This window comes from Pleurodeles waltl, chromosome 9, assembly GCF_031143425.1.
Source record: "Pleurodeles waltl isolate 20211129_DDA chromosome 9, aPleWal1.hap1.20221129, whole genome shotgun sequence".
Lineage (NCBI taxonomy): Eukaryota > Metazoa > Chordata > Amphibia > Caudata > Salamandridae > Pleurodeles > Pleurodeles waltl.
The window spans coordinates 410,252,638-410,272,043 of NC_090448.1; the positions used below are offsets into that span (position 1 = coordinate 410,252,638).

General features: G+C 47.5%; 1 long non-coding RNA gene across 2 annotated transcripts in view; it reads right to left on the bottom strand.

Annotated features, from left to right (window-relative positions):
- LOC138259422 (uncharacterized) overlaps positions 1 to 19,406 on the bottom strand; it is a 380,592-nt gene that overhangs the window by 285,939 nt on the left and 75,247 nt on the right. Inside the window, exon 14 of one of the 2 annotated variants that reach the window (XR_011198721.1) lies at positions 19,287 to 19,406. The exons of the other annotated variant lie outside the window; for it this stretch is intronic. This is a non-coding gene — a long non-coding RNA (uncharacterized lncRNA). Of the gene's footprint in view, positions 1 to 19,286 lie in introns of those variants that run through there. 2 annotated transcript variants of the gene reach the window in all.

Genomic DNA, 19,406 nt, shown 5'->3' on the forward strand with positions numbered 1-19,406 from the left:
ACAATGTCTACGGTTTTGCTTAAGGGGCATAGTGCTCATGCACGTATGCCCTCACCTGTGGTATAGTGTGCCCTGCCTTAGGGCCGTAAGGCCTAATAGAGGGGTGACTTACCTATGCCACAGGCAGTGTGAGGTTGACATGGCACTCGGAGGGGAGTGCCATGTCGACTTAGTCATTTTCTCCCCACCAGCACATATAAGATGTGAGGCAGTGTCCATGTGCTGAGTGAGGGGTCCCCAGGGTGGCATAACATGCTGCATCCACTAGAGACCTTCCCTGGCATCAGGGCCCTTGGTACCAGGGGTACCAGTTACAAGGGACTTACCCGAGTGTCAGGGTTGTGCCAATTGTGGAGACAAAGGTACAATTTAGGGAAAGAACACTGGTGCTGGGGCCTGGCTAGCAGGGTCCCAGCACACTTTCAAATCTTAATTTAGCATCAGCAAAGGCAAAACGTTAGGGACTAACCATGCCAAGGAGGCATTTCCTTACAGTCTGCATTACCAATATTGGTGGTTATGTCAAATGCACAGGAAAGCGATCAGATAATCATCCAGGACTTATTTCACAGACGTTTGTAGTCGCAAGTATGTCATCTGCTAACCACTCTGCCAACCCAGTCTTGAGTTTGTCTGCCTCTTTGGTGCAGAGGTGTGTCTCCTGCTGTAATGCGGTGTCCATCCTTTTATTATTAATATATAAAATATTCTTAATTGTGACATAATTTGTCATTCCCCTTACCTTCATCAAGATGATATGGATTGGTCTAGTAATGTAGGGGTTGGAAGTCACACTTAATGAGATGCATTGGCTTGTAAGGTGGGGGGGGGTTGTATGGATAAGGGTGTTGTGCATTTGAAATGCGAGCAAATCAATGCAAATACACTTGGATGACAGAAAGAATAGCAACATAGATTTGTTGTGAGGCTATATGTTGAATAACAAAGTTCTTGTATTAGGACCTGAAGCTGTGGTGAAAGTTAGTTGGAGGACCGTCATGCAAAACATGTGCAGGTAGAAGAGTGATGTGGGTAGTTTTTGCCTCATTGTCAGGACAGGGACTGGGTATCAACAATGAGACAGAAGCAACAGCTATTAGACTAAGATAAGGTAGACATTGGATTCAAGATAACCAGGCAACAATGCCAGATGACAGGACAGAGAGGGATCTCCCATTATGTTCACAGTATACAAAAAATACAGTAGAGAATGTCAAATTCACAGGATGGAAAATGTCACTTACCCAGTGAACATCAGTTCGTGGCATGAGACGCTGCAGATTCACATGCTTTGCACATCCCGCCATCTAGTGTTGGGCTTGGAGTGTTACAAGTTGTTTTTCTTCGAAGAAGTCTTTTCGAGTCACAAGATCGAGGGGCTCCTCCCCTTTCGGCTCCATTGCACATGGGCGTCGACTCCATCTTAGATTGTTTTCCCCGGAGAGGGTGAGGTAGGAGTTGTGTATTATAGTAATAGTGCCCATGCAATGGAGTAAATATGTATGTACATAATGTGGTTTAAAGCGATATATTTACAAATTTACAAATGTTCAAGATCAACTTCAAACGGCTACAGGCTCCCGGGGAGGTGGGTGGGCGCATGTGAATCTGCAGCTTCTCATGCCACGAACAGATGTACACTGGGTAAGTGACATTTTCCGTTCGATGGCATGTGTAGCTGCAGATACACATGCTTTGCATAGACTAGTAAGCAGTTATTTCCCCAAAAGCGGTGGTCCAGCCTGTAGGAGTTGAAGTTGTTTGAAACAAAGTTCTTAGTACTGCTTGTCCTACTGTGGCTTGTTGTGCTGTTAACACATCCACGCAGTAGTGCTTGGTAAACGTATGAGGCGTAGACCATGTGGCTGCCTTACATATTTCAGTCATTGGAATGTTTCCTAGAAAGGCCATGGTAGCACCTTTCTTTCTAGTTGAGTGTGCCTTTGGTGTTATAGGCAGGTCTCTTTTTGCTTTGAGATAACAGGTTTGAATGCATTTAACTATCCATCTGGCAATGCCTTGTTTGGATATTGGATTCCCTGTATGAGGTTTCTGGAAAGCAACAAACAATTGTTTTGTTTTCCGAATTTGTTTTGTTCTGTCAATGTAGTACATTAACGCTCTTTTGATGTCTAATGTATGTAGTGGTCTTTCAGCTACAGAATCTGGTTATGGAAAGAAAACTGGTAGTTCTACGGTTTGATTCAAGTGGAACGGTGATATGACCTTTGGTAAGAACTTTGGATTTGTTCGTAAAACTACTTTATGCTTGTGTATTTGAATAAAGGGTTCTTGTATGGTAAATGCTTGTATCTCACTTACTCTTCTTAGAGATGTGATGGCAATTAGAAATGCTACTTTCCTTGTTAAGTATTGTATCTCACATGAGTGCATGGGTTCAAACGGTGGACCCATGAGCCGTGTTAAGACAATGTTAAGGTTCCACGAAGGAACTGGTGGCGTCCTTGGTGGGATAATTCTTTTTAGACCCCCCATAAAAGCCTTTAGGACTGGGATCCTAAAAAGTGATGTTGAGTGCATAATTTGCAGATAAGCTGAAATTGCGGGGAGATGTATTTTAACGGATGAAAAAGCTAGCTTTGACTTTTGTAAGTGCAGTAGGTAGCTGACGATGTCTTTAGCAGATGCGTGTAAGGGTTGTATTTGTTTATTATGGCAGTAATAAACAAATCTTTTCCACTTATTTGCATAGCAATGTCTTGTGGTTGGTTTCCTAGCTTGTTTTATGACCTACATACATTCCTGTGTGAGGTCTAGATGTCCGAATTCTAAGACTTCAGGAGCCAAATTGCTAGATTCAGCGATGCTGGATTTGGGTGTCTGATCTGTTGTTTGTGTTGAGTTAACAGATCTGGCCTGTTTGGTAGTTTGACATGAGGTACTACTGATAGGTCTAGTAGTGTTGTGTACCAAGGTTGGCTTGCCCAAGTTGGTGCTATTAGTATGAGTTTGAGTTTGTTTTGACTCAATTTGTTTACCAGATGTGGAAGGAGTGGGAGAGGGGGAAAAGCGTATGCAAATATCCCTGACCAACTCATCCATAACGCATTGCCTTGAGACTGATCGTGTGGGTATCGGGATGCGAAGTTTTGGCATTTTGCGTATTGTTTTGTTGCAAATAGGTCTATCTGTGGTGTTCCCCATCTTTGGAAGTAAGTGTTTAGCATTTGGGGGTGAATCTCCCATTCGTGGATTTGTTGGTGATCCCGAGAGAGATTGTCTGCTAACTGATTCTGAATCCCTAGAATAAACTGCGCTATTAGGCGAATGTGGATTTGAATTGCCCAATGCCATATTCTCTGTGCCAGGAGACACAACTGTGTTGAGTGTGTTCCTCCCTGTTTGTTCAGATAATACATCGTTGTCATGTTGTCTGTTTTGACAAGAATGTGTTTGTGGCTTATAGGTTGAAATGCTTTCAACGCTAGAAATACTGCCAGTAGTTCTAAGTGATTTATGTGAAACTGTCTCTGTTGAGTGTCCCATTGTCCTTGGATGCTGTGTTGGTTGAGGTGTGCTCCCCACCCTATCATGGAGGGATCTGTTGTTATTGAGGCACCGGGTCTTGGAAAGGCCGCCCTTGGTTTAAATTTATATTGTTCCACCATTGAAGCGAGGTGTATGTCTGGCGGTCTATCAACACTAGATCTTGAAGTTGACCCGGTGCCTGTGACCATTGTGATGCTAGGCACTGTTGTAAGGGCCGCATGTGCAATCTTACGTTTGGGACAATGGCTATGCATGAGGACATCATGCCTAGTAGTTTCATCACCATCTTCACTTGTATCTTTTGTTTTGGGTATATGGCCTGTATTACATTGTGAAATGCCTGAACCCTTTGTGGACTTGGAGTGGCAATCCCTTTTGTTGTGTTGATTGTCGCCCCTAAGTATTGCTGTGTCTGACACGGCTGAAGGTGTGACTTCTTGTAGTTGAGTGAGAAACCTAGTTTGTGGAGGGTTTCTATGACATACTTTGTGTGTTGTGAACACCGTTCTAAAGTGTTGGTTTTGATTAACCAATCGTCTAGGTACGGGAACACATGTATTTGCTGCCTTCTGATATGAGCAGCCACTACTGCCAGGCATTTTGTAACAACTCTTGGCGCAGTTGTTATCCCGAATGGCAACACTTTGAATTGGTAATGTACCCCTTGGAATACAAACCTTAAGTACTTTCTGTGTGAAGGATTTATCAGTATATGGAAGTGTGCATCCTTTAGGTCTAGTGCGGTCATGTAGCCTGGTTGTTTGAGCAATGGGATTACGTCCTGCAGTGTCACCATGTGAAAGTGATCTGATTTGATGTAGATATTTAATGTTCTGAGATCTAATATAGGTCTTAGAGTTTTGTCTTTTTTCGGTATGAGAAAGTACAGCGAGTAAACTCCTGTTCTTCTCTGATGAATTGGTACCAGTTCTATTGCATCTTTTTGTAACAACGCTTAGACCTCCAGTTGTAGAAGATCCATGTGTTGTTTTGACATAGTGTGTTTTCGGTGCGACATTTGGAGGGATTTTTAGAAATTCTGTGCAATAACCATGCTGGATAATTGCTAGGACCCAAGTGTCTGTTGTTATTTCCTCCCATTGTTTGTAGAACTTGGTTAGTCTCCCCCCCACTTGGGGATTTGTGATGTCGAAGTCACTGCTTGTTTTGTGGAGTTTTGGGACTTTGGAACTTCCCTCTAGTTTTTTGGAATTATCCCCCTCTATATTGTCCCCGAAAACTTCCCCGCTGATATTGGCTCCTGACAAGTGGGCCTTGTTTGTGAGGTTGTGGGTTCTGTGCTTTGTCCTCGAAAACCCCCCTCGAAATGGTGTTTTACGAAATGTGCCTCTGCTCTGTGGGGAGTAGAGTGTGCCCATGGCTTTGGCCGTATCAGTGTCCTTTTTAAGTTTTTAGATAGCAGTGTCAACCTCCGGCCCACACAACTGCTGTCTGTTAAATGGCATATTCAGCACGGCTTGTTGCATTTCCGGCTTGAATCCTGATGTAACCAGCCATGCATGTCTCCTTATTGTCACTGCTGTGTTTACAGTCCTAGCAGCTGTGTCTGCTGCATCCATTGCTGACCGTATCTGATTGTTCGAGATACTCTGTCCTTCTTCCACCACTTGCTGTGCTCTCTTTTGGAACTCCTTGGGCAAACGTTCTATCAAGTGTTGCATTTCGTCCCAATGAGCCCTATCATATCTGGCCAACAAAGCCTGTGAGTTGGCAATACGCCACTGGTTTGCTGCCTGTGCCGCCACTCTTTTCCCTGCCGCGTCGAACTTACGACTCTCTTTGTCTGGAGGTGGTGCATCTCCTGAGGTGTGTGAGTTCGCCCTCTTGCGTGCTGCCAATACTACCATTGAGTCTGGTGTTAACTGTTGTGTGATGTACACGGGGTCTGTTGGTGGTGGTTTATATTTTTTCTCCACCCTTGGAGTAATGGCCCTTCCTTTCACAGGCTCCTCAAACACTTGTTTGGAGTGTTTTAGCATTCCAGGTAGCATGGGGAGGCTCTGGTACTGGCTGTGTGTGGACGACAGTGTTTTAAATAGAAAGTCGTCTTCAATTGGCTCAGCATACAGGCTGACATTATGAAACGCCACTGCCCTTGCCACCACCTGTGCGTAGGCTGTACTATCCTCTGGTGGTGACGGTCTAGCCTGATAACAGTCGGGACTGTTATCTGACACTGGGGCATCATAGAGATCCCACGCGTCTGGATCACCCTGACTCATCCCTGTATGAGCTGGGGATTGCATCACTGGTGGAGTGGCTACCGGTGATGGTTGTGGGGAGCGTTGTGGAGATGGTGGCGGGGTTACTTGTTTAGCCACCTTCGCCTGTGGCTGCTTGTCTTTCTTTTGTAAGGCAAGTTTTCATTTCATTCGAATCGGAGGGAGAGTACTGATCTTCCCTGTTTCTTTTTGGATGTGGAGCCTTCTTTGTGTGTGGTCTGGCTCCATTGTCTCCAGTTCCTGTCCAAATCTATGTGTTTGCATTTGTGAGGACAGGCCTTGTTCCTCTGTGTAGGAACTTGATTTCGGTTCCGAAGCTGGATGTTTCGGTATCGAAACCTTTTCGGCTGCCTTTTTCGGTTCCGCCAACACTTTTTTGCTCTTCGGCGTACTGATTTCTCAGTGCCGACTTGGTTCAGTGCCGCTCTCTCGGTGCCGAGATTGCTCAGACCCGGTGTCTCTGGGTCGACTCTGCTCTGTGCCGGTATCTCGACCGGAGTCGGATGACTTCGACACATGCATGCCCTTTTTCGGTGCCGATGCCCGGTCACCTATTTTTCGGGTTAAGCCATGGCCTGTTGGCGGTGGCGTCCCCTGGGCTTTACGTGAGTCTTGTGTATTGACGTCTTAGTCACGTTTGTCGGCGTCTGTTCACGATCGACCTCTTCCGAGTCCGAATCCTCGATGGAGAAGGCTTCCTCTTCTTCCTCCATGTGTTTTTGTCCTGTCGGCACCGACGCCATCTGTAGTCTTCTTGCTCTTCGGTCCCTTAAGGTCTTTCTGGACCAAAATGCTCGACAGGCCTCACAGGTATCCTCTTTGTGTTCTGGCGACAAACCCAAATTACAGACCAAATGCTGATCTGTACAAGGATACTTGTTGTGACATTCAGGGTAGAAGCGGAATGGGGTCCGTTCCATTAGCCTTGAAGACTCATGCGGTCGGGCCGACCAGGCCCCGCCGGGGAATCGAAAACCCCGAAGGGCCGCCGGAGCTCTTCAAAATTCGGTGTTGATCTGTTGTAACTAACCAGATACCGAACGCAAACAATACCGTCAAATTTTCCGAGTTTTTCACTAACTTTCTGAACCGAAGCGCGAAGCAAAAAGAAACACGTCCGAATCCGATGGCGGAAAGAAAACAATCTAAGATGGAGTCGACGCCCATGCGCAATGGAGCCGAAAGGGGAGGAGTCCCTCGATCTCGTGACTCGAAAAGACTTCTTCGAAGAAAAACAACTTGTAACACACCGAGCCAAACACTAGATGGCGGGATGTGCAAAGCATGTGTATCTGCAGCTACACATGCCATTGAACATGATAATATAGTTAAACATATTCACATAGCAGCTACTGGCAACACGTGGTACTTAACAGAACCGGTTTTGAGAGCAGTACAAAACTGGAATAAAAAAATGATCTTGAGAAATGGGTTTGGATTAGGGTGTGCATAGTAAGAGGGTGGCATGACAGCCCTGATTTAGAAGCTTGCTACCTAGCAGCACATTTAGTGTGTGTCTGGTTGGTGCAGAGTAGACACTGGCATGGCCACTTAGATGCAAAGAATCTCCCTGTAAAATTATTTGAACTGATGCGAGCTCCGAATGACCACTCGCACATGATCCGCGACACGTTGAGACTCTGGAGCAGATACTGCAGACAATGGGTAAACACACCCGCACATGTGACGATGGAGCCTTCTGGAGTTCTTCCACCTAGAATGGCATATGGATGAGAGGGGTGGCTGCCTCACTCTGGCTGATGTATGGGAAACGGACGCAATGCCCTCCTAGAGTCAGCGAGGGCATACTACTGCACAAGGGGTTGGTACGGAAACAATACAGTGCTATAAAGTAAACGCTGTGCAAATTGTAAGGGGTGGTTACGAAGGCACACCTGGCGAAATTCACCACTTTGGCAGCGCTGGTACAGGCATACAGTGGCCAGGGCAGGATGATTAGACTGTGGGTGTCCTAACACCCACTACACGCTCGCACAAAATGGGAGACAGGCTGCAACCACCGCTTTACAGTGGGAGGCAACAAACTGTTAATTCAAGAAGTGTCCTGCAACACTAGGATTTGATTGTCACACTTTAAATACATAAAACATATGACACCAGCAGTGTTGCATTGAATAACTGGAGCTGCTGTCCCAAATGTGGGGGACCCAGAGGCCATATACTCTCATCTGGAATGTCCGAAAGAAGCAGGGTTCTGCCTGGAAGTGGTGAACTGATACCTGGTGAATGTCACCAACAGTACAACTAGGGCAAAGTGCATGGTTACTCTGCGTAGATGTCATAAAAACTAAGTATAAAATAAAGCAAACGTTTGCACTCTAGAGAAGAGGTGCGTAGCGAAAGGCTCGGACTCCGGAGGCACACGGAAATGGGTCCAGGATGTGGAAGATGGCATAGAAAATAAAATTCCCTGGGACAGATGACCTGGATCTGTGGTGCGGCACTGGTCTTTTCTCAATCTACAATGAAGTCCAAAAGTGGAATTAATATACTGCATCTCTCCAGCGATTTATACATTCCATCAATACCACAGTTCTGATCCCAACGTGAAAGTCAACACTGTTCATTGACATTTGCTTAGCAAATCACTATGCTATTTGAATATAGCAGACAGTCCTAGTAGTTGCCGTTTTGGGATGATTTATTGTGGTAGGATAGGATTGATTGCTATGGTTTATTCAACCAAGGTCAGGCTGTCCAGCTTGAATTCACACCTTCCCTTGACCAACCCTTATTTAAAGCATCCTTCAGAGTCCTCCTTTTCTGTAATCAGCCATGGGAATCTTTGCATATGTGCTGTGCTTTCAGAGACCTACATCAAATGCCAGGCACTGTCTGCTAAGGCACTGGTTTACTTGTCTTTCTCTGACTTCGAAGGGAGGATTTGTGAGATAATCTTTCTTGATACTGGGGTAGGAGGAGCGTTTTTCTAGAGCACATTTAAATGAACAGTGTACGCCAGAATAAGGAGCACAAAACACATTGTTATTTCTGAAGGGCTTTGTAAACAGTTTAGTAAAAACTCAGTTGTAATTCACTGAATTTTCCCCAAACCACCCAAAAGGAGGAAAAAGACACCCAGACAAGACTGTATGAAATCAGCAGTAGATTCCTGAGTCCAAAAGTCAGTGGAGTCCAGGAGGAGTAGGAGCTACTACCCACCCCGCTGTACTTGCAAGAGTTGGTCAACAGTGATGATCAGGTCAGCACTGCAGCTGGAGAATAGTTCCTGATGGATGCAGAAGTTGTCCCACACCGGAGTGAAAATTGCAGACAGGTGTCCGTGCAGGAATTCCACCAAGCTTTGGCAAAGACATACTCAGTTAGTGGAAAACTGGTGCTGCCAGGGACCAGCAAGGCGGGGGGGGGGGGGTCACAGGGGACCCTCAGCATCACAGGAGCAGAGGCAGCACCCACAGGAGTCACAGAAGGAGCTCACACAGCACTACAGAAAGGGGTCCCATGCCGCAGGAGAACAATGAAGAGGGCAGAGCATCACAGGATGGATATGAGAGAACTGGAGTTACACATCACTGAATCCTTTAAAGGAGATACAAACAAGCCATGGCAGCTACAAGGGATGAGGTGCACAGGGTACTCTCCTGCATGTGAAAGCAAAGTTGGACTGCTGGCAGAAAGGATTACTCCAGACCACCACCCATAATTCAGGATCCACACAGCTAAAGATGAGGAATATCCACACAGCTGGTCGTTTGCCACATGAGGATGCAGGGGAATGACTCCTTTACTCCAAGGGAGACTCCTCCTTGTGCAGGCTGAAGGGTTGCTATCTTCTAAGGAGGCACAGCCAGGGAAATGTTGCAAAGCTAGTAGGAGCAGTGGAAACAAAGTTGCAGAAGAGTGTTCTTGGTTGATGGCAGCATTGTCAGTTCCTGGAGGGTCCAGGCGCACTTCCAGTGGCCAGAAGCCAAATTAGAAGTTGCAGAGGAATCCTGCTGGAGTCCTGCAAGCTGAGGACCTCACCCATAAGAGACCCTAAATACCCCTGAAAGAGTAGTGAAGAGGGGGGGGGGAATTGGTCACCTAACCAGGTAAGCACCTATCAGTAGGGGACTCACTTGCAGGGCCACTTAAATATTCTTAGTTACCTGCTAAACTTGGCAACAAGATGGTCGAACCCAGAGACCCTCTGGAGGGGCATGGTGATTGACATGGGAGTAATCACTACCTTTCCATTGGACAATTTTGCACTAGAGCCGGGGGAGGGAAAGAAGTCTAGTAACTTTTAAATATATTTTTCAAGCCCTGTCTTTGATACTAAACATGCCAATGTTCCGAGTTACCATTACATAGCTGACACAGGTAGTGACCTATTGCAGTACATGTGTAAAATGTCATCACTCATGAGGTCCAGGAAAATGGACCTGAAGTTTGCCTCAACACAGGTACCTGCACCCTACCCTCTGAGCTGAGGGGACCTACTATAGGGGTGACAGTAACCTGTAGTTTAAACAGGTGAATGCACCTGTTTCATGCAGCCTACAATGACAGGTCTGCAGTACCCTTTGCATGGGCTCCTTATGGGTGGCAGAATAAACTACTGTAGCCCATAGGGATCCCCTGGTATCCCAATGCCCTGGGTACCATATACTAGGTGCTTGCCTGGCATGGGGGACCAGTATGCAAATTGTGGGACAAAATAGGTAGTTACCAAGTTAGAAGGGACCCCAGTGAAGCTTAAAAAAAATAGGGACCACCATGCCTCCAAAACAGACAAGGCTAACCAGGTCCCAGATGAGTTTGGTCTTTACTAAAAATATCAGGAGTCCATCTGCGCTGGAGTGTTTGCTAACAGGCATATGTTCCACTGTATAGTCCATTCCCTGTGGTGATATGGAAGACCCTAACAATTTGGGTTGTCCCCTCATTTGTTCGAGCCACTGAAAGGACTTGTGGTCTGTCTGCACAATGGTGCAAGTGCCAAACAGGTATGGCCTCAACTTCCAAGGTACAAACTACAGCAAAGGCTACAGCTGACCAGCGCCTCACCAAAAGGAAGGGGGGGGGGGGGGGGGGGGGGAAACCTTCTGCATATGAAAAAGTCTAGTTGATCTTGCCCCCCGTGTCAAGCTGTGAAAGAACTGTCCCAACCCCTTCCTCAAAAGCATCAGTCTGAACTATGCATTTCTTAGATTAGTCGTGGCTTTTTAACACAGGATGGAGCCAAAAACTGGCTCCAATAAGCGCAAAGAGTAAAGGCAAGTCATACTTGTTGCACATGACATACCTTTTGCAATGTTGCATGGAAAACACTTTTTAATATAGGAATAATTTAGTGTGTTAAGAGTATGGAATCTGAACTCCGAAATTAACTTCTTTCCCGATTATACCCCAGGTGTACAAGCTCAGAGGCGGGCTTTCCTACCGACAAAGCGCCTCCTTAGCCAGGCAGGAATCGGGTTTGCTCTATTATACCCAGCTAAATTGAGGGTGCGACATGAAGGCAAAGTGCTGTATTTCTCAGATCCAAAGCAGGTGAATAAGTTCGCAAGACGATTACCTAAGCAACGGGGGCGGGGCGGGGCGGGGGCGCCGGGGGGGGGTGGGGTCCGAAGACGCCTCTCTCAGTGACAATGATTAAGTGCTGGGTTTGAGACTCCGTTGCCGCTGAGGCTGTGGGGGTGTGAGGGTCCGCTCCGTGACCCGCCCCTGATGTGTAGCTGCTGTTTGCCCGTGGCCCCTCTCCCCTAGACCATCTGGGCGGAGAGCTGTATGGCAGGCTTCTGCCCCACGGATGATTCCGGTTATGTTTTGTTACATGCCTGCAGTTTGGGCTTTAGGGAAGGTTGGATGGGATACTACGAGGGTCCAATTGGGGGGCCTGGGTGGGAGGAGGGGGCTAATTGGGAAATGTTCCTGGTTCTTTTCTTGTTAAGTTATCGGCAGGTGGGGGGCTGTGTCCATGTGCAGGGTTGTATGACTGTGGTTCTGGATGGGGGATGATGTTTCCTCTGCTGTGAGATGCTTGACATGGAATGTGCGGGGACTTAATGATAATCGAAAGGCCCGGCTGGTGATGGCTTATGTTAAGCGTCATGGCATTGACATCTGTATGGTACAAGAAACGCATCTGATGGCATCGACAGTTGGGAGGCTGAAAGCTGGCTGGGTTGGGGAGGCTTACCATGCTGCATACTCTAGCTACGCCCGTGGGGTTGCAATCATTATCCGTAAAGGGCTGCAGTGGCGCACGCGCAAAATTATTTCTGACCCTAATGGGAGATACGTAATACTGAGCGGAGTGCTGTTAGACAGGGCTTGCCGACTAGTGGCAGTATATGGGCCAAATGTGGATGACCCGGAGTTTTTTCTATGGCGCCAAGTAGAGTCGCTGGGAGCTGGGGCGGTGATTTTAATGTTGTTCTGGATGCGCGGCTGGACCGGGAGAGTGCGGCCAAGATGCAACATGTTTCTTCAGCAAGGTCATTGACAGCAGTGATGGATAGTGGCGCGCTGGTAGATCTGTGGAGGCAGAGACATACAGGTGTGCGAGAGGGCACTTGCCTGAATTACTTCCATAGCAGTTGGTCCCGTATTGATCGATGGCTGGGCACTAGAGATGTGGAGGCCTGGACAAGAGCAATAGACCATCTTCCCTGCACGCTGTCAGATCACTCACCGGTGTTATTATACCTGGCAATACCCAGTGGGCTACAACAGATGGTGATGTGGCGGCTGCCTAGTGGTGCTCTCCGGGACGACACTTTCCGAGGGGAGGTACGGGAGGCTATTCGGTTATTTTTTTAGGAGAACCGAGGGTCGATGGACTCCCCTGGCACGGTATGGGAGGCGTTTAAAGTGGTTATTCGTGGGGTGTGTCTTGCAAAGCAGCATGGGATATTAAAAACCCTAAGGCGGGAGATGGCTGATATTGAAAGGAGGCTTGGAGACCTGGAGCGGCGCTTAGAGGTGACATGGTCAAACGAGGTGCTTGCCGAAATCAGGCGTGAGGTGTCACTGTATGAGGAGGCCTCTCTCCGAGAGGTTTGCTTCCTTGGGAGACATGCGCAGGCATGGTGAGGGTGAGAGAGCCGGGAGGACACTAGCGGGATTATTGCGCAGACCCTGGGCCAGCAATTACGTCACTGAGGTGATAGATACTGAGGGAGACAGGGTGACTGGAGCGGGAGGCGTGATGCAGGTATTTACTAAATTTTTCTCGCAGCTATACGCTCCTCCGGCGGATCTTAGGGAGGCAGATATGAAGGAGTATTTTGAGAGCATTGCGTTAGTATGGTTTGAGGAGGCACATAGGATGTATCTGGATATGCCGTTCACAGTAGAGGAGGTGGTGGCGGCGATCCAAAGCCTACCTGGGGATAAGTCTCCGGGCAGGGCGGTTTAACCCCTGCCTTCTATAAAGAATATGGGGACATCCTTGCCCTCTATTTGCCGGAGGTGTATGAGGAGTCCCTGGAGACTGGGTCGCTTCCGACCTCCCTCCGGGAGGCTTTAATAATAACTGTTTTGAAACCTGGGAAGGACCCGACACGATGCGATTCGTACCGCCCACTCTCCATGATAAACATTGATAATAAGATTCTCGCAAAAATGATAGCGACCCGACTACAGCCACTACTCTCTAGAATGGTGCTCCCGGATCAATCGGGCTTTATTCCCGGGAGATCCACGAGCCATAATCTGCGTACTTTCTTTGCGGTGCTGGGATCACTAGAGACAGGCGATGATGTGGCTGCAGTGTTTCTTGATGCGGCCAAAGCCTTTGACTCTCTGGCCTGGGAATATATGTTTGCACTTCTGAACCGAGTGGGTCTCAGCGCGCGTTTTGTGAACTGGATCAGGCTGTTGTACACTCTGCCTACTGCCAGGTTGCGGCTTAATGGCGGCATATCTGCCCCATTCCTGGTCTCGCGGGGAAAGCGACAGGGCTGCCCGCTGTCTCCGCTTCTTTTTGCGGCTGCTATGGAGCCTCTGGCGGCAGGACTGAGACAGAAATATAGTAATAGCGGCCTACAGTTCAGGCAACGCCCTGTCTTGATATCCTTATACGCAGATGATATTGCGATATACGTGCGCAATCTAGGGCAAAATCTAGATATTTTACTAGATGAGATTGTTCGCTTTGGGAACTTTTCTGGGGTCACTATCAATTGGTCGAAATCAATGATCCTGCCACTAACCCCTAGCGTGGAGAGATTTGATTCGCGATACCCTCTGGTTTGGGCAGATGGGCCAGTGCGCTATCTGGGCATACACTTGTGCTGCGACGCGGAAACGCTTCGGCTTGCTAATTACGGGACAGCGCTGACATGGCTAGAGGAAAAAGTGGAGATCTGGAAAGCCCTGCCCCTTTCGCTGACCGGTCGCATTGCTATTGCTAAGATTGTGGTACTCCCTAAATTTTTGTATTTATTCGTGAATCTTCCCCTGCCACTCACGAAGGCTTATTTCCGGCGCCTGAGATCTGCGCTTGTGCGGCTGGCGTGGGCCGGTAAACAGCCTTGCATCGCCTGGGAGAAATTGACGCTGCCATTTGAGCGAGGTGGATTTGCAGCCCCAGACCTGCAGTTATATTATCACTGTGCACAGGCACATTTTGCGTACTACTGGCTGAATCCGACCAGTTATATTGTAATTGTAATTATATAGCGCTTACTACCCCTGACGAGGCGTCGAAGCGCTTTTCGATGAGTAGCACGCTACTCCGGTACCCAACAAGAATTAGTGATGGATTAGTATAATTTAATAAGGAGTACAGTTTTAGTATTATTATGAGTTAATTTGAGTTGCAGATATGAGAGTTTGTTAGTTAGATTGACTGGAGTAATGGAGGGGTGGAGGAGGAAAGAAATCCAGAAGTGTTAATTGGGAGTTTATCCTTCATTTACTCAATCCAAAGGCTTGAGATGAATAATAGGGGAGCGGAGGGGAAAGAGGATGTGGATGGGTTAGGGAGAGCATAGAAGTAGGGTGAGACGAATGCAGGAGAATTTAGTAGGGTTGTGTGGGAGGTCACAGAGGTAGAGTGAGGTTTGGTGAGTTAGATGTGGAGGTGGAGGGGAAGAGCTTAGGCAGAGATATTTAGGAGATGAAAGTGGTCGAAGGGATTTGGGATGAGTCCGAGTGAGAATGGAGGATAGTTTGATAGAGACATGACATAAGAGTGATGGGTAGATAAGTGTGATAAAAAGAGAGCAGAAATTCATAGATATCAGGAGCCATGCAATGATCCACAAACATGCCAGGCACAGAAACAACATATACACATGCATACACATATATATATATATATATATATATTTATACACACACACACGAATAAAACACACATATGCACATACAATACATAATTAGAATCATGGGTAAAAAATACTTAGTCAGACAGGTTTAAAAGAGTGTGTGTGTATTTTATTGTTATTGGTTTAGTTTCTGTAAAATGAGCATCGTGGCCTACCCAACCGGAGTATTTTCTACGAGTATGTCAGTAAGCGTTACCTAGCATGTTTTATACGCCCCGTTTATATTGTACAGTAAGAGTACGTGATGGGCCACGGGGTAAAAAACGTCTCCAGCAAACCTTGTGTGCCATTGGCAATGTGATTGTTACTAGTGCGTCTTTGTGGATATGTCCTCGTGCTTCTGAGCATCAACAACGCACCACCGGAATCGGCGGTAAACGCTGTGGGGTCGTTTGGAGAGCTGTCCATCATCGTGGTAAAAGGCGGGGAATTCCTTTACCTACTTCGAGGGTGGATGGGGCGTGGCTCAGCGGGCGGAGCTTACAGGTGCTTTATAAAAGGGAGAACCTACTACAAAAACGATTTTGTGTTTATATTGTACACTAGGGGTACGTGATGGGCCACGGGGTAAACGTCTCCAGCAACCTTGTGTGCCTTTGGGAATGTTATTGTTACTAGTGCGTCTTTGTGGAGATGTCCTCGTGCTTCTGCGCATCAACAACGCACCACTTGAATCGGCGGTAAAACGCAGTGGGGTCATTTTGGAAAGCTGTCCATCATCCTGGTAAAAAGGTAAAAGGCGGGAATTCCTTTACCTACTTCGAGGGTGGACGGGGCGTGGCTCAGCGGGCGGAGCTTACAGGTGCTTTATAAAGGGAGAACCTTCAACTCTGTTTCTCCAGGAGAGGAAGATAGAAACCGCGCGTCACAGTCAGATACAGATTACGCTCCAGTACATCATCAGTTCACCTCCAGGAAGGATTCTAGATTGTTTTCTGCTTTGGAATCTCTGAGCGCACAGCCTTGCTTTATCTTTGCCAAGCCCAGGAGTTAGGGTGGCTTGTGCTTTCCAGAAGCTGAGCTTCAACTGGGGCACCTGCTACGTTTATATTTGTAAGTGCTTCCTGTTGAGGTTTAGTGTCTGTAAAATGAGCATCGTGGCCTACCCAACCGGATTATTTTCTACGAGTAATTCAGTAAGCGTTACCTAGCATGTTTTATATGCCCTGTTTATGTTGTACACTGAGGCTACGTGATGGACCAAGGGAGAAACGTTTCCAGGAACCTTGTGTGCCTTCGGCAATGTGATTGTTACTAGTACGTCTTTGTGGATATGTGCTCCTGCGCATCAACAACGCACCACCGGAATCGTCGGTAAACGCAGTGGGGTCGTTTGGAAAGCTGTCCATCATCCTGGTAAGAGGCGGGAATTCCAATACCTACTACGAGTGTAGACGGGGCGTGGTTCAGCGGGCAGAGCTTACAGGTGCTTTATAAAGGGAGAACCTTCAACTCTGTGTCTTCAGGAGAGGAAGATAGAAACCGAGCGTCACAGTCAGATACAGATTACGCTCCAGTACATCATCAATTCACCTCCAGGTAGGATTCTAGATTGTTTCTGCTTTGGAATCTCTGAGCGCACAGCCTTGCTTTATCTTTGCCAAGCCCAAGAGTTAGGGTGGCTTGTCCTTTCCAGAAGCTGAGCTTCAACTGGGGCACCTGCTACGTTTATATTTGTAAGTGCTTCCTTTAGGGTTTAGTGTCTGTAAAATGAGCATCGTGGCCTACCCAACCGGAGTATTTTCTACGAGTAATTCAGTAAGCGTTACCTAGCATGTTTTATATGCCCCGTTTATATTGTACACACCTTGCTATTGTATTACGTACTATTGTATTATGTACTATTGTATTATATGCCACACCTTGCACCGGAGAGTGATTCTGTCTGGCCTGACGGCTTGGTATGTGTGCTCGGCAGACGGGTTCTCCCACGTTCTAGAGGTATAGACACGATCTCCTGCACTGCCGGGGCATGGAGAGTGTTGATGCGGCGGGCTGGGTTGCCGGTTCCCTTTGCTCCATCGCTGCCTGTTATGGCGGTGGCAGATGCCCAGATGTTCCGTGATGGAGGGGTGCGTGGGTTTCTACGAGACGCTGACTTGTCGGTGCTGGGAGACTGGGTGGTAGACGGTCGGCTGTTGGATGTTCCTGGTGCACTCTCGAACTGTGATGGCACCCCCGCTGCAGCGTTGTTGTGGTCTCCGTGTCCGCGCTTTGCTGCGGGAACGTTTTTTTGAAGAGCTGGATGCTCCCTCGGAGTTTCGGGCTCTGGAGGCACTCTGTAGCGCGAGATCCCCCTCCAAGTTGATAACTAAGCTGTATAATGCTGTGCAGGAGCAGGGGAGCGGCCTTGTGATATCCGCTCGGGCTGCATGGGAGAGAGATGTGGGGGAGCCTATCCCGGAAGCGATGTGGCGCAGCTGCTGTGCTCATATGAGGGCATTGTCTCCGAATTATAGACTGCGCTTGCTACACTTTAAGTTTCTGCACCGAATATATTATACGTCTAGGAAACTACACTCCATGGGACTGCTGGCGGACTCACGCTGCGCCCGGTGCGGAGCTCTGGACGCGGGCTTCCTTCACCTGGCATGGGAGTGTGCGGAAGTGTATAAGTTCTGGGAGGAGATAAGACGGTCGATTGTTGAAATGACAGAGGAGGAGATACCCCTCTCTCCTAAGATAGCGCTGTTGGGATATATGGACGAGGTTCATGGCCCGCATAGACGTCTAGTAGGCCTTCTCATGCTGCTGGCTAAGCGAAGAGTCTCAATGTGCTTGGGCGGGGAGGGCCCCCTGTAGAGCGGATTGGTTGCGAGATGCTGCTTTTTGCCATGATCAGCTGTTAGTATTCTGGGAACTCATGCCAGAGAGATCCCGCCCTAAAGATATCTGGAGCCCTTTAAATGAATACCTGGCGACGCAGACTGAGAGTGTTGTGTGACTGACGTCCCTTATCTGCGTGCCTCAATCCCCCCCCCGAATCATGCGTGTTTCCTTGCTGTGAGATAGCCCTGCGTGATGTGGCTGTGTCCTCCACCTGCCTGTTTTTTAGAGGTTTTGCAATTGTTATCTTTTTGCAGTTCTTTCTACTCGACGTGGTTAGATTAACACCATAGGGCGTAGCTGCCCTTGCCCTTCTACGGAGTGGTGGACTGTTGCATCCCTCCGCTATGGAGGACTTTTTTCTTCCCTTTCTTTTTCCTGGAACGGATCCCTGGGTATCAGCATATAGAGAGAGATACCGGTAGAGTCACATCTGTGATACGGGATACCACAGTAGTTATATGATGTGTAATGACCCTTATATATCCTTATCCACCTGTCGAGAGATCTGCTGAATTAATGTATGTTTCTTTGATTTGTGTTTAACTGAATAAAACAATTTAAAAAAAAATAAATAAAAAATAAAAAATATGGAATCTCCCCCCCCCCCCCCCCCCCCCCAAACAAACACTTTCTCTGGGTTCAATAAAATCATTTACAGCTTTTATTTCCCAGTCTCATGTACAAACACCAGGCACCTTGCTACTGGTGGCTGGTAGGTAATGGTCCCTCTAAATATTGTTTGATGTTCTACATCACCTTTCCACCACACCTAGTAGCCAGCACAAGTTTGTTAAAGGCTGGTGACAGCAGTGGCATCCAACTACCAAGGGATTAGTGTGATACTGTACTGCCCACAACACCAACGTTCTCTGCCATTACTACAGCACAATTAATTGATCGGACTAGAGGTGCAAACTCCCCCCTCAAAAACACTATGGCCACGGGACCCCTATGTCGTTTACCAGAAGAGGTTACCTTGAGGATCTCTTAAGATCTCGCAATTACAGCAGCAACCTACAACAGAGCCTCGATGCACCATCTTACTGATTTCAGCACACCCTCAAAGCATGGTTATAACAATCAATGGCATCTACTCCCTCCAGAAATATAGGGCATACATCCTCTCCAACCACCTCAAGACACCAAGCTTCTGTCTGTCCAGGCAGCATCCTGAAGCTCATTAACACCTAGTCACTTAGCACTTCAAGCATTACACAGGGATTTCCTGATACAAGATGCAGATTCAAATTAATGTATTAATTGGTGAACGTCCCACTGCAACAGGTTCTGTGCAGCCACGTGGAGAACCCAGACTAGTACACTAAACCATCCACCACACGCCTAATTAGATAAAGTCCTCGCCAAGCGTACGCAGCACTAGAAATTGAATGCGTACTACATGTTTTTATTTAAGCTCTTTATTCAATGTGCACACAGCAGTTAAGAAAATACTGTAGTTAAGTTCTTAGGTGGTCACTTCCAACCGGCAGGCTTTAAGGTACGTAGCAATTCAAACCACTTC